Source organism: Schistocerca americana, chromosome 8 (genome assembly GCF_021461395.2).
Source record: "Schistocerca americana isolate TAMUIC-IGC-003095 chromosome 8, iqSchAmer2.1, whole genome shotgun sequence".
Taxonomy (NCBI): Eukaryota; Metazoa; Arthropoda; class Insecta; order Orthoptera; family Acrididae; genus Schistocerca; species Schistocerca americana.
In genome coordinates this window covers 424433031-424446742 of record NC_060126.1, presented here as the reverse complement: position 1 = coordinate 424446742, position 13712 = coordinate 424433031, and positions in this window count along the sequence as shown.

Here is a 13712-nt window from a genome sequence, read left to right as displayed (position 1 = left end):
TCCACCACTAATTGTACGGCAGAAAATTCTACTTAGTAACGGATCACAAGCCTTTGCAGTTCTTGTTTCATCCGACGAAACCGGTACCAGTACAAACTGCCCAAAAATTGCAAAAATAGGCTTTGTTGCTGTCCCAGTACCGGTACGAGATTGTGTATCGTCCGACTACTCAACATGGTAATGCGGACGCACTTTCACGCCTGCCAATTGCCCCTGATATAGACTTTGACACTTCTGCTGCATCTTGTTGTTACATCGAGGCTCAGGATTCTGAATTGCTTCAATCTTTTCCGCTGAACTATAGGAAGCCAATTCAGATTTGTACATTTTGCTAACATACATTCGCCCATCTTGGCCTCGATCCTTGTACAGCATAAAGAACTCTGTCGGGGGTCGATACTGCACCAGTCGGCATAGCCTCGCTATACAGAAAGGTGTGATTCTTGTTCAAAGTGACAAGACAGTCACGTGTGTTGATCCCTGACGCTTTGCAAAAAGAAGTTTTGCAGTTACTTCACCAAGAACACTGGGGATTGTTCGTATGAAACATTTAGCACGTCGACACTGCACTTGGCAGGTTAGGGGCACGCAAATAGAACAGATGGTGTCACAATGTCACGTTTGTGCGGAAAATCAGTCCGCTCAGCCACAACAATTTTTTGCTTGGTCTAAGTCACGATCGTCATGGCAACGTGTGCACATAGACTCTGCAGGATCTTTTTTAAACACTCGCTGGTTGATTGTGGTTGGCTCATATAGCAAGTCTCCTTTAATGTGCCAATGAATTCGACAACGTCACGTAGCACAATGCAGGTGTTGTCCTATATTTTTTGCCTAGAAGGTTTACCTGAAGTCATAGTGTCGCACAACGGCCCTCAGTTTACGTCAAATGAATTTGAAATATTCTATGAACGCAATGGCATACAGCATCTAACTAGTGCAGCGTTCCATCCACAGTCAAACGGCGAAGCGGAACGTTTTGTAAGAACCTCCAAGCAGCAGGTGGCAAAACTTCGCTCCGCGCACACCAGGGATCAAGCATTGCAACTGTTTCTCGCCTCATAGCGTTCGCTCCTACGAGATGGACCATCGCCGGCGGAATTACGTCAAGGCCACCGCCATCGCACACTGCTCCACCTACTCCACCCTCCTCAGCCTCCGCGCCACAGGAAGGCCACAAGTATCACTTCACGCCGCATGATATTGTCTTTTACAGGGATTTTAGCGGCATCAGACAGTGGGAGCGGGGCGATATAGTCCGCCGACTTGGCGTTTCCATGTATCTTCTTTCAGGGCCCGATGGCTTGCAGCGCCGCCATCAATATCAACTTCGCCTCTGTCACGTACACGATGATCTTTCACTTTCTCTTCCCCCAGATTCACGGATGCAGAGGATAGCGCGGCCACAGCAGCCGGCAGAAGGCGTCACCATGATACCGCGGGACGACCCCTGTAGACGGATCCTTCGGCTCCTCCACCTCGTCTCGTCCTACCGATGCATCTGGATCCGCCACGCCGCTGCAGTCGCCGCCTTCTTCATCTGTTTCATGGACTTGTAACCTCCCCCTCACTTATTGACCTTAATGACAGTGAAAAATTAAACCGCGTGCACCTAATGGAAATTTTGGAGAAGCAATCGTCACCGAAGTTAATTTGTTGGTAAAGAGGGAGGAAAGGGTTACATTTAATTGACAGGAAAAATGCAAATGATATTGGTGGCAATTAATTTTGAGAAAAGGGTAAAATTAATAAAGAAAGTAAATGTGCGGTCGTTACGTTAACAATTAATTGGCGTTAATTAGATATTTGAGATTTGGGGAAAATTACGGTCGGCATCCTATGAACAACTACTATAATGAGTGAAAATGAAAGATTAATGCACATATAATTAGCACTAAGAGCGTGGCAACTGAAGGTTGACACGTGCTGTTTGAAAACTGAATGTTTGTCAGAATAATAAATTTCGCTACACTCTGACTTAATTTAGCAAAAGAATTAATAAAACCGGAAAATTGAAAGTTAATTTAGTGACTGAAATTAATAGTGAACTTTGTTTCTGAAGCACTACGAAATTCAATAAAATAAATTTAGTCTTGGGCCAACTTAACAATCATCTCGAAAGCTACTTGAATGTACGCAATTTCGAAATAAGAGATTTAACTTTGAACTTGAATTAAATGATTCTGAATAATTAACAATAGTAAAATTGAGTACGTACCAAGCTGAGCTACAGTCACAGGTAAGCTAAAATATGGTAACAAAACTCGCACTCTTAATTTCTGCTTGTGTAATCTAAATATTGTAGCCATCTTTGAATACTTTAACTGAACTTTGAAATTAAAGCAGTGAAATGGAATGATATTACTTTAATGCTGGCGTATGAATTTCAACGACACTAGGGTTCATTTGAGAAAAGGAAGGGACCCTGCTTGGTAATGCAATTGGGACATGAGCAACGGAGGTTCATGCTAAGTTGCTGTATTTTTGTCATGCAACAGTTTGAAAAGCTGAGGTCTGCCATACAGTTCTAAAACTTTACGTGCTTTTTAGTCTTCCTTGTTGGTTGATTGAAGGTTTGTAGTCGTCGATCGGGGAGGTCGTCGCTGTTGCAGAAGCTGGATGTTGGCGCGCCTTCTTCTCGACACGGTCACCAGGCGAAACGGGCTCTTGATATGTGCCAGCTAATGCTTCCCGTCCGCGACGACGTGTCAGGAACTATCATAGCAAGTCGAGCGCAATTACATGCTGCCAAACCCCGAAAGCGCGGCAACTCGCGGGAGCGTCACACAACACACCTGCTCCACCGCCCTACTCCAGCCAGACTCCCTCTGGCCGCGCTCCATGCGGCAGAGTTAACACTACCAAAGATCGTAAACACTTGGGTTCTCCACACGACTTATCGCTGTAATCGTTCGATAGCATAGTTTTCCCTAGGCCAGACCCAGCTTAAATATACAAATAATGTTTACAAAACAAACTAATTATACATAGTAAAACAATTACAATATATAAAGACACAGAAATGTCATATCTTCAGGTAACAAATAAACGGAAAAAAATTATAGTACAATAGATGGAAATAGGAGAATATGCATTACCGACGTTACAGAATCATGAGGTGGACTCGTAACCTTCTGGTCGTTTTCCAGGGGACGTTTCCGCCAGAGCGCAGGCCAGATGACGGGGTACGGCCAGACGCTTGACGTTCACTGTCGTCACGGCTTCCAGCCTGGCGATGAGCCCACACTCCAGCATCCCCCGCCGCGGTCGAACTCCCTACACGGCGACGGTCCGTTATTTTGGGGGAGGTGGGAGGAATGCTCCGGCGAAATGATAAGCGTCGGCACGAAGATGAAGAACGCAAGAGCAAAGAAGGCTGTGAGATGACGTCATGCAATAGCACGCTGACAAGGACTGCACTACGACAGGAGCGCCCTCTAGCCTGAGAATATAAGCGCCGATCCTGCCAGCCGCCACGCCCCGACTGCATTAGGGCAGCGCCAGACCGGTACTCGCAGACCAGCACAGTAGTAGACCAGTCCTACGATAGCAGTGACGTGTGATCCATATCCATCACTTACACGGATATTGTATATAGCAAAGGACTTTGATTGTTTGCATTTCGCCCATCGCTTGCGACCTGTTCTGATAAATACAAAAGTATTGTCAATTTGCTTATTTATAATAAAAACTATTGATGTGATTTCCTTGAATTATTGATACATTTGCGAGAACCTAGCATCCCGTGGGCACCCTATAAGCAACGAGTGGGCAGGACCCCCACAACCACCATAATCGCCGAGAATGGTCATCTTTGGTAGTGAAGAACATCAATTCATCGCTCGTCATAATGCAGTCCACCATTATGTGTCACGGTAACACTCCCAATTCAGCTGCTTGTTTTGTGGTGTCAACGTCCGCCTATGCATGGAACGATGATCCTCTACTCTGTTTGCTGCTACTCCACAAATAAAGGTTCAGGAGGACACAAAAGGCTGCACGGACTCTTAGTACTTGCTCTCGAATGGCAGGTGCAGATATAGAGGCTTATTATGTTCTTGGGACACAATACAGCGATCCCTCTTTGTGCTGGTTATACAGGGTCGACCAGAACCCTTGACAGTGAGAATGCCTCCGCTCACTTTCCGAGGCAGTCCAACATGGTGCCCTGTGGCATACGAATGATTAGAAAATCAGGACGTAGCACTTTTCGACCAGCCAGCCAATGGAAACTCACAATTAAATCCCTTCTGAACTCTGTCAGGTGCTAATAATTCTGTCTTACATGGGATGCGTGTCATATCCATGTCCTTCAAAGTGATACTCAACATCTGAGTCTGTGTACACCCCTTAAACAAAGTGCCCCAGGACAACTGGTAAGTAGTCAGTGATAAGAGAGGAACGACTATTCGAAGCAAAACAATCTAGCAATGGTTGGCTCTAAAATGCATGCCTTAAGAGCTATGAGCACTTCTTCATCTTTGGTACTGTGAAACAAATCTCTTCAAGTGCAAGCTCTTTCTTTTCCACATTTGGGACGTAAGAGTATTATCCCAAACACGAATATTTTGTCTGGTATACATAGACTCTAATATGCCACCTTAAGAGCTATGAGCACTTTATCACTATAACAGATGTGTTTCACAATAGCGAATATGAACAAGTGTAGATCACTTGCAATAACACTTGCAAGAGCGTTCACATGGGGTATGAATGTTATCTTTCGACTCGGAAAACGAGTCATAACACTACGCCGTAAACGAGAATTCATATTTCAGAGTATTTAGGATGATTAACAGTGTAAACGTGAATGTAATACCTACAGTCTCTAGACTTATCTGTAGTTAATAAGTCGTCTTGTAATGCGACTCTTGAGTGCTGACCATTCCTTAGCCTAATGGTCGGCACTACTTTCAATGTGTACGATAATTCTGTTCCCGTGGCTCTTTAACAGGTGATATGTCTCTTATTATAGTTAGTTTGTTGAATGAAGAACTGCTATCTCTAATTGTCAAGGAATGAGGGCATATCACCTTGTGGTAGGCACTGTAATTTCTGATACATAAGTAATACTTTATAGGACATCATGGGTAGAAAAGGTAGAGGTAAACAAGCGGGGAAACAGGAACAAACCTTATAACATTCATGAAGAGTATACATCCTTACGTACAACATAAGAACATTTAATGCGCCGGAAGATAGTCAAAGGAGCGATGAAAAAGTCTCTCGAAGGTCGCACTAATTCCTTGCTAAATGTCGGTGCTTGTATACCAGCATAGGTATCGCGCTTAGGTTACATATACGCCGGAGAAACCCCCTCAGACAGAAACCCTTTGATTACACCTTGTATACAGCTTTCACTCACGTTAATTCAAAGTTCAAGGGACTTAAGAAATAGTTTGAATAACTGAGAGCTCAATTTATCGAAAATTTGACTGATCAATACGAAATGAAGAAACAGTCGAAATATGGGTACAAAGTAGCAAAGTACTGAATTAAGTTACAAAAGATTTCTGTGATATTTTCTGCTTCAGTGACCCTTAGCTTACTCGTGAAAGTCGATTTTCTTTTGCCACCAAAGCCGAAAATACATCTTCCTCTGCTTCCACTCCTTGGATGTATATGCGTAACGTCTTCGTTGATGACAATCCCTCTCCTTGACTCACAATTGGAATTGAAATTTCTTCTACTCCTACTTCTAGTCATACTTTTCAAATAACCATTAAACTATGGGAACTCAAGTAATGTCACATTTTCTTTTATAGTATGAAGACGATCCTGCGAATATTAATCACTTGTACTTCTTTGAAGTTATTTATACAACTAATTTATGTACTGTATTCCATTATTCATTACTGACTAAACGATGGAGTGTCATGAGGACTTGAATATCGTAACAATTACCGAAACGACTGAATAAACAATCGAATTACCAAGAGTTAGTTAGACGCTGGATTCGTTTTGCGGAGTTTGTGTAGGTTATGGAAATGTATAGGCTGAGAAAGAAGCCTGGTGCTATATTTCGGGTGCGGTTAGCAGCCAGCTGATACAGCATTTTGCCATACTGCAGGGCAATGACCAGTTTCAAGAAGTTTCAGTGGCGCTAAAGTATTTGGCGGTACTTCTCATGGGCATTAACAACACTCTTTGGTTGTGATATATCCCCTGACCAACTGAGCAGATGGCCAGCATGACTGCGCTACACATGACACCCACTATGTGTCAGTCTCTGCCATGGGGTCAGTGACGCACTTCTAATGCAGTTACCACCTACGCAGCCTGGCTGCAACGCCACAATCAGTGCACGGCGGCCTCACCGCTAGGTCTCGTTCGCTCTACCCCCACCTCAACAAGACCATCTGCCACCCATCCCGCCATTGATTCACTCTCCGAGACAATGAAGTGCTCCCAGCTCTGCACCGCAGGGACCTGATGCCGCTGAACGCAGGGTCCCAACCACTGGTCCATGGCTCTTCATCCGTGCCATCTCCCACTGTGCTAACCACCAGACTGCCGGCCGGAGGGGGTGAGCGGTTCTGGGCACTACAGTTTGGAACCGCGCGACCGCTACGGTCGCAGGTCCGAATCCTGCCTCGGTCATGGATGTGTGTGATGTCCTTAGGTTAATTAGGTTTAAGTAGTTCTAAGTTCTAGGGGACTGATGACCTCAGCATTTAAGTCCCATAGTGCTCAGAACCATTTGAACCATTTTTTTAACCACCAGACTACTTCTCTCCAGCCCCCTGAGATGGGATGCAACCTCCCCATACTGACTCAGCAATAACTAGCCTCTCAGAAGGAGTAGCAACCAAGGCTGCTCACTAGTGGGATGCGGTTTCAAGAAGCACGTACACTAGTGCATCCACTCCATTGCACCTGAGCGCAGAGTTCGACACCTGTCGCCTGTCATCTACTTACTGCAAGTATATTCCCGTGCTGTGTTTATGTTTAACAACAGACAGCTGTGATGACATTTAGCTATCTTCATAGATTACACCTCCATGCAACTTCACCAGGGAACTAGTCGCCCCTCCATGCCCTCTGACATCATTACATGTCAGAAGAAGAGCTGTTGGAGATTGAAATAGTTGACCAACGGTGGGCTGCAACGTCGGTAGTTCATTAGCAGTGGTGTTACGTGCAGGAATATAAGTACCTACCTCATCTTTTATCAGCCTGTGTGGCTGTTTTTTTTTTCTTTTCCTGGCTTTATTTGATTAGGTGGTAGTAGAAAAGTAAAATATCTGCAGTGAAAAAAATTTCAATGGGAAACGATATAGCATTTGTTGGATCAGGCAAGTCAGGTACAATCTGGTAATCTGAAATATCAGGGGGAATTAGAACAGTAGAGGCAGGAAAGAAAGGAATGGTCAGATCCTAGAGTATCCATCTCTGCGAGCACTGCCTCATGTAGCCCCATTTTCTGATGGGTCTGAGAGATATGTTCTTCTTTTCTTTGGTGGAAATGAGCGTTTGGCGTCATTGGCCGGGAGGCCCCTCGCGGGGCAGGTCCGGCCGCCATATCGCAGGTCTTATTACATTCGGCGCCACATTGGGCGACCTGCACGCCGGATGGGGATGAAATGATGATGAACACAACACAACACCCAGTCCCTGAGCGGAGAAAATCTCCGACCCAGCCGGGAATCGAACCCGGGCCCAGAGGACGGCAATCCGTCACGCTGACCACTCAGCTACTGGGGCGGACTTTTCTTTGGTAATACGCATACAGCGGCCAAGAAAGGAATATGGAATAACGAGCAGTTTTTAAGTATGTCTTAGTTAAGGCTGGGGAAGTGGGATGATGAGCAATTGTTATGGATGGTTTGGTTAAAATTATCAGGCGATGCTAGGGTTTAGGGGATGTGCCATTAGAAATTTTGGAATGCTCAGAGGACTTTCAGGCAGGAAATGTAGAAAGCTGTAGAAGGTAAAATACATCTAGATATCATCTGGAGCAGCTTAATGTCATAGACCAAAACAAGGGGAATCAGTAAAGAACTCTGTATATCGTACCACAAAGATCACTATTAATACATATGAATGAAATAGTTACGGCAGCACCACTTTGCCACGACAGAGTAGAGGGGGCTTGATGTATTTTCATGAGGTCTACCAACTGAAATGTCGTGTAAAATGTGCATAGAGTTCCTGAAAGTCTTGAATAAATCGACAGTAATTGTGGAAGTTTTGCCTGAGGTTAAACAAGCCAAGAGAAAGAAAAGTAGTCTTTAACGTGGAGGGTAAATGCTACAGATGTGGCCATCTGGGCCACATACAGCACTGTTTTAAGAAGCTACCATGTAAGAGATGTAAGCAGTAGGAACACTCCTATCGGTATTGTCTGCACAGGTTTCCACAGATGCAATAAAGATACAGCTGGGATAAAACTTCCAGTGCTACATTAAATGTGCCACGGGCGATATGAGCTCTGTGCAGTGATCCCACTAAATATGACGCCACACCAATTGTATACAGTGCTCAGTGTACACTTGGTATTAAATTCATTGGCCTCTAAAACTCCTGTCTCATATAATGATATTAATGACATGCTCAGCACATTATTTGAATAATGGTAAATGTAATGTTGCAGCTGAAACCATTTTTACTCTTATCTGTGAAGTGATCCATGACTGAAACCAGTCGATATTTGGATTTAAAATAAAAGTGTCTGATGATTGAATACGCATTTTATAAAATAAAGATGAAGATGAATGTCTGTATTGATGGCTATAAGAATGATTTCCTTTAAATATTTTCGGCTGTAGCAATTTACCTACACAAAGTGGTAAACTGTATCAAGCATAATGTTTCGTATGATGTAATTTTCCTGGCGTACAGGAAATAGATGAAAGCCGTCTGGCACATGTTAGGATAGGCAATTTTAATTTCGTTGAATTAAAGCAATCACGTGCTTCAGTAGTAGATAAGTGAGAAGTGTGAGAGGTAGATGAGTTGGTTCAAATGGCTCTGAGCACTATGGGACTCAACATCTGAGGTCATCAGTCACCTAGAACTTAGAACTACTTAAACCTAACTAACCTAAGGACATCATACACATCCATGTCCGAGGCAGGATTCGGACCTGCGACCATGGCGGTCGCACAGTTCCAGACTGACACACCTAGAAACGCTCGGTCACAGCGGGTGGCAGTAGATGAGTTGAACAGAGATTTTAGTACAGAATATTCTTAGCCAGCACAGTATGTACAAGTAGCCACACAATAAGGTGAAAGCTGTCACATTTGAAAGGATATGGTAGGGATCACTGGGAAAGCTTACTAGAGGAATACAAGGAATTATTTTATCCTCGTGGACAACTGTCACCTATATCCCAAATGCAGCATAATATTCTCAATGGGACTCAACGACCTGTATATAAAAATTGTGTGTTGAATCCTGCAACATCTACAACCATTAATCGAAGAATTTGTTAATCAGCAGGTCTATGATAGAATCATAGAGGAGAGTGTATATTCTGGGAACACCAGTACTCATCATTCGAAAAAAGTCTTCAGATAGTAGTAAAGTTTCGAGGCTTTTCTGTGGCTCTAGGTATTTAAATCAACAGACAGTCATGGATGCTTTCTGTGCCTAACATCACAGAGACCTTAGACCAGCTTTGATGATGGAATGAGGTACTGAGGTGGCTCACGATTCCATTTTAGCAGGACACAGTGCCCAATAGGCCAGAGACCACTGAATTGCTAAATTATTGGAGGGAGATGTATAAGTGTAACATTCAGCAATATACAGGGTGTCCCAGCTATCTTGTCCACCCAAAATATCTATGGAACAATAACAGCTATTGGAAAACGACTTTCACCGGTATCAATGTAGGGCTGGGGCCCATGAATGTACATATTTGGAAACATTCTAAAACTAAAGCATATGTGTTTTTTAACACAAACTTACGTTTTTTTAAATGGACCTCCTATACTTTTTCCTCAGCAATCCATAGCATGACAAAGCACATACACAATGGCGTTGATTGCATCGCAATATTCCCATTACATCCCGAGATATTAAGACGCGGAGTTGACGCTTGAAACACCCGACATTCGCTACTAGTTCACGTCCTGAGGCTCAGGCGTGAACCCCATGCTGCCCGTAATCGCGATGTGATTGACATGCGTAATCACACTTCCATACTTATCAAGAGGTCCGAAACGAATAATACGGTCTGCTGCCATCCTGCATTAACGTCGTACATTCCAGCAGGTATTTATCCCATAGGCTAGGGGAGATGCGGTTCTGTAACATATCTGTGTACCGCAACGTTAGTCACAAACTTAACTTCGCTTATCGTTAATCCGTTACTAAAAAGGTAATGCCGTTCAACGTTAAAACTTTACTTTACTGTGGATCTAGCGCAAGTGACAGTTAATCATTCACTCGTAATAGTAAAATTCATGTTGATGGTTTTAGTGAAACGAGCAAGTGGACTAAAAGTTTTACCGTTGTTTGGGTAAAAATGTTTTTATTTGGGAAGTTCAGGTAGGACATAGAAGATGAATGTAAACATGTTTAACCAATTACTTTTATTATCACATAATTATCAATGTTACGTTTATCTAATGCGTTAAATGACAAATTGTTGCAAACAAATTTTTCTTAACATCACTGGGTAAAATGGCCCTTTGTAGAAACTTCCTCTGTGATACCAGCACTAAATACTAAACATAGCGTTCACATCTCCTGCTCAGTGTGATGCCCATTGGCTTGCATACATAGGGTCACTCTGCGGATGAAGGATGCCCTACTTCGTGCTACTGTTTCCTCTTTGATAGCTGTACAAACATCAATAATGCGTTGCTTCATGTCCTCCGGTGTTGTTGGTTCATGTTGGTAAACAGCACCCCTCACTGCTCCCCAAAGAAAATAATCCAGCGGTGTAAGGTCCAGAGATCAGGGAGGCCACCTAACTGGGCCACATCGTCCAATCCACCTACCAGGGAACTTACGGTTCAGAAGTCGTCGTGCTCGTAAGGCGTTATGTGCAGGGCATCCGTCATGCTGATACCACATGACCATTCTCCGGTTCAGAGGTACGGTGTCCAAGAGAACAGGAAGATTGTGTCGTATAAATCTGGAGTATTGTCTGCAATTTTGGATGCCATTTATAAAGAAAGGTCCGATAATGGTATCTCCAATAATCCCACACCAAACATTAACTTTCCACGGACGTTGATGCTCTGCTTGACGGAGCCATTTTGGATTGTCTGCGGACCAATAATGCATATTCCTCATATTGACAATTCTTTTGTTGGAGAATGATGCCTCGTTGGCAAAGAAAACATCTGCAAAAAAATTTGGATTAGTCAGAAGTTTTTGCTGAGCCCACCGACAAAATGTTACCCTATTGCGGAAGTCATTTCCATTGCTGGTGTAAATGAACATGGTAAGGATGAAATTTATGACGTTTAAGAATACGCTGTGCACTTGATTTCGACACACCAACTTCACGTTCAGTTTGACGTGTGCTGATTTGAGGATTCACAGCTATGGTAGCGAGCACAGCAACTTCAGCACGTTCATCTGTGCGTGTTCTAGGACGATGTCGAGGTCTTGGATTTAAGCTTCCCGTTTCTCGTAGACGAGATGTGAGACGACCAAATATCCGACGCAAATGCGATGGCTTGTCAGGGAATCGTTTTCTGTACAGTCGTTCTGCCTGAACAGAATTTCGACCACCTACAACAGGGTACAGTACAGGTATGTAGAGTAGGGTAGAACACAGACATATTAACTTAATAATCATAATGTTAGCTAACAGTACAATCAACAAACAAGCAATCTCATAGCGTATTTCCCGTCAACGTACATTCTCCATAGATCAGCAGCATATCTACCATATCTTCATGTGTGTACATTATAATGTACAGTATAAGTTCCACAACACAACGTTTATTTACAATGTGTACTACCTCCGTGCCGTCACTAGATTACTCTGATGCATGACTACACTGGCAAGCAGTGTACTGCATGCCAAAGCAACAACAAATGGGATGCTCGGAGGGTGGTGGAGTACAGGAGTTTGCATGGGTCGCAAATCATAAACAAGGCGAAGTGGTAACTGTGGCAGTAGTGGGAACTACGTTGGACACTTGAGTAGGTAAAGCCAGGCCCTGCGCGACAGGCACAATGGGTCATATAACGCATTAGATAAACCTTATTTTGGGTGTGCAGGATAAATAAGACAACCTGACGGGTGTACACCGATTGGTACTGGTTCATATTGTGTACGTAGATACGTAAAACGTGCAAGAGGGAAACCATTATGTGCTTATGAGAGTTGATGGCAGCAGACCTTATTATTCGTTTCGGACCTCTTGATAAGTATGGAGGTGTAATTACACATGTCAATCACATTGCGATTACGGGTAGCATGGGGTTCACTCCTGAGCCTCAGGACGTGCGCTAGCAGCGCATGTCGGGTGTTTCAAGTGTCAACTTCGCGTCTCAATATCTCGGGATGTAATGGGAATATTGCGATGCAATCAGCGCCATTGTGTATGTGCTTTGTCATGCTATGGATTGCTGAAGAAAAAATATAGGAGGTCCATTTAAAAAAACATAAGTTTGTGTTAAAAAAACACAAATTCTTTAGTTTTAGAGTGTTTCCAAATATGTACATTCATGGGCCCCAGCCCTACATTGATACCAGTGAAAGTCGTTTTCCAGTAGCTGTTATTGTTCCAAAGATATTTTGGGTGGACAAGATAGCTGGGACACCCTGTATAAAGAACAGTATATGTAAACAACTGAGAGCACAGCTGCATCATCTGCAAAATCAGTTACAAAGTTTGACTGAGGCAGGCTGGCCAAGTCAAATGATTGGTATGAATGTTATTGGTCCCTTTGCACAAATACCAGCAGAGAATCACTATGTACTAACTACAACTAATCATTTCTCACAGTATTTGTCCATGATCGCTGTACTGAATCAACAGTGAGGATAGGTGTACCAGGCAATATTCAATCAGTGGATATTCACGTTTGGATCTGCCAGAGTCTGTAATAAGTTACCAATGCCCTAACTCTATCTATGACTTTATGAAGCAGTTAGGTTGACTGCTATGCATTCACATGTCATGGACCAATGCAGGCAAAGAGACAACTAAGAGAGTACATAGATGAATAGGGAAAATGCTGAGTTATGAGGACAATAATAGCGATATAAACTGGGATGATCTACTACAACATGTAGTAGCACCATATAAATCAAGGTCCATGAGAATACAGGTTTATCAACACATGAGACTGTTTTTGATCAAATGATGCCCTACTCTTTCAAACTACCCAAACCACCACCAGGAGAATATTTGCCTATCAGGCTAAAATTATGCTAAAAGATTAAAAAGTATGTGAGCCAGTAAAATGTTGGTTTGTGGTTAATGTTAACTGATCCATAAATGACAACAGGGAAAACAAACAAATTTGTTTCTGATTTCCAAAAATATTATTGCTTAGTTGAGGTAACATCTCTAGTTAACCTCAAAGTGCAACTCCCAACCCATATCACAGTTGTGCATATAGGACAGGTTCATCGATTTAAGAGTGTCCCAGAAGCACTGCATCAGTTGGCCACTGCTCATTGAGATGGGGAAGAGGAAATGAGAGGTTATGTCTGGCAAGTGAAATGGGATATGCCCACAGCTATCCTGATCCATACTCCTGTAGGCTATAAAGGAGACAGGCGAGCTAACAAA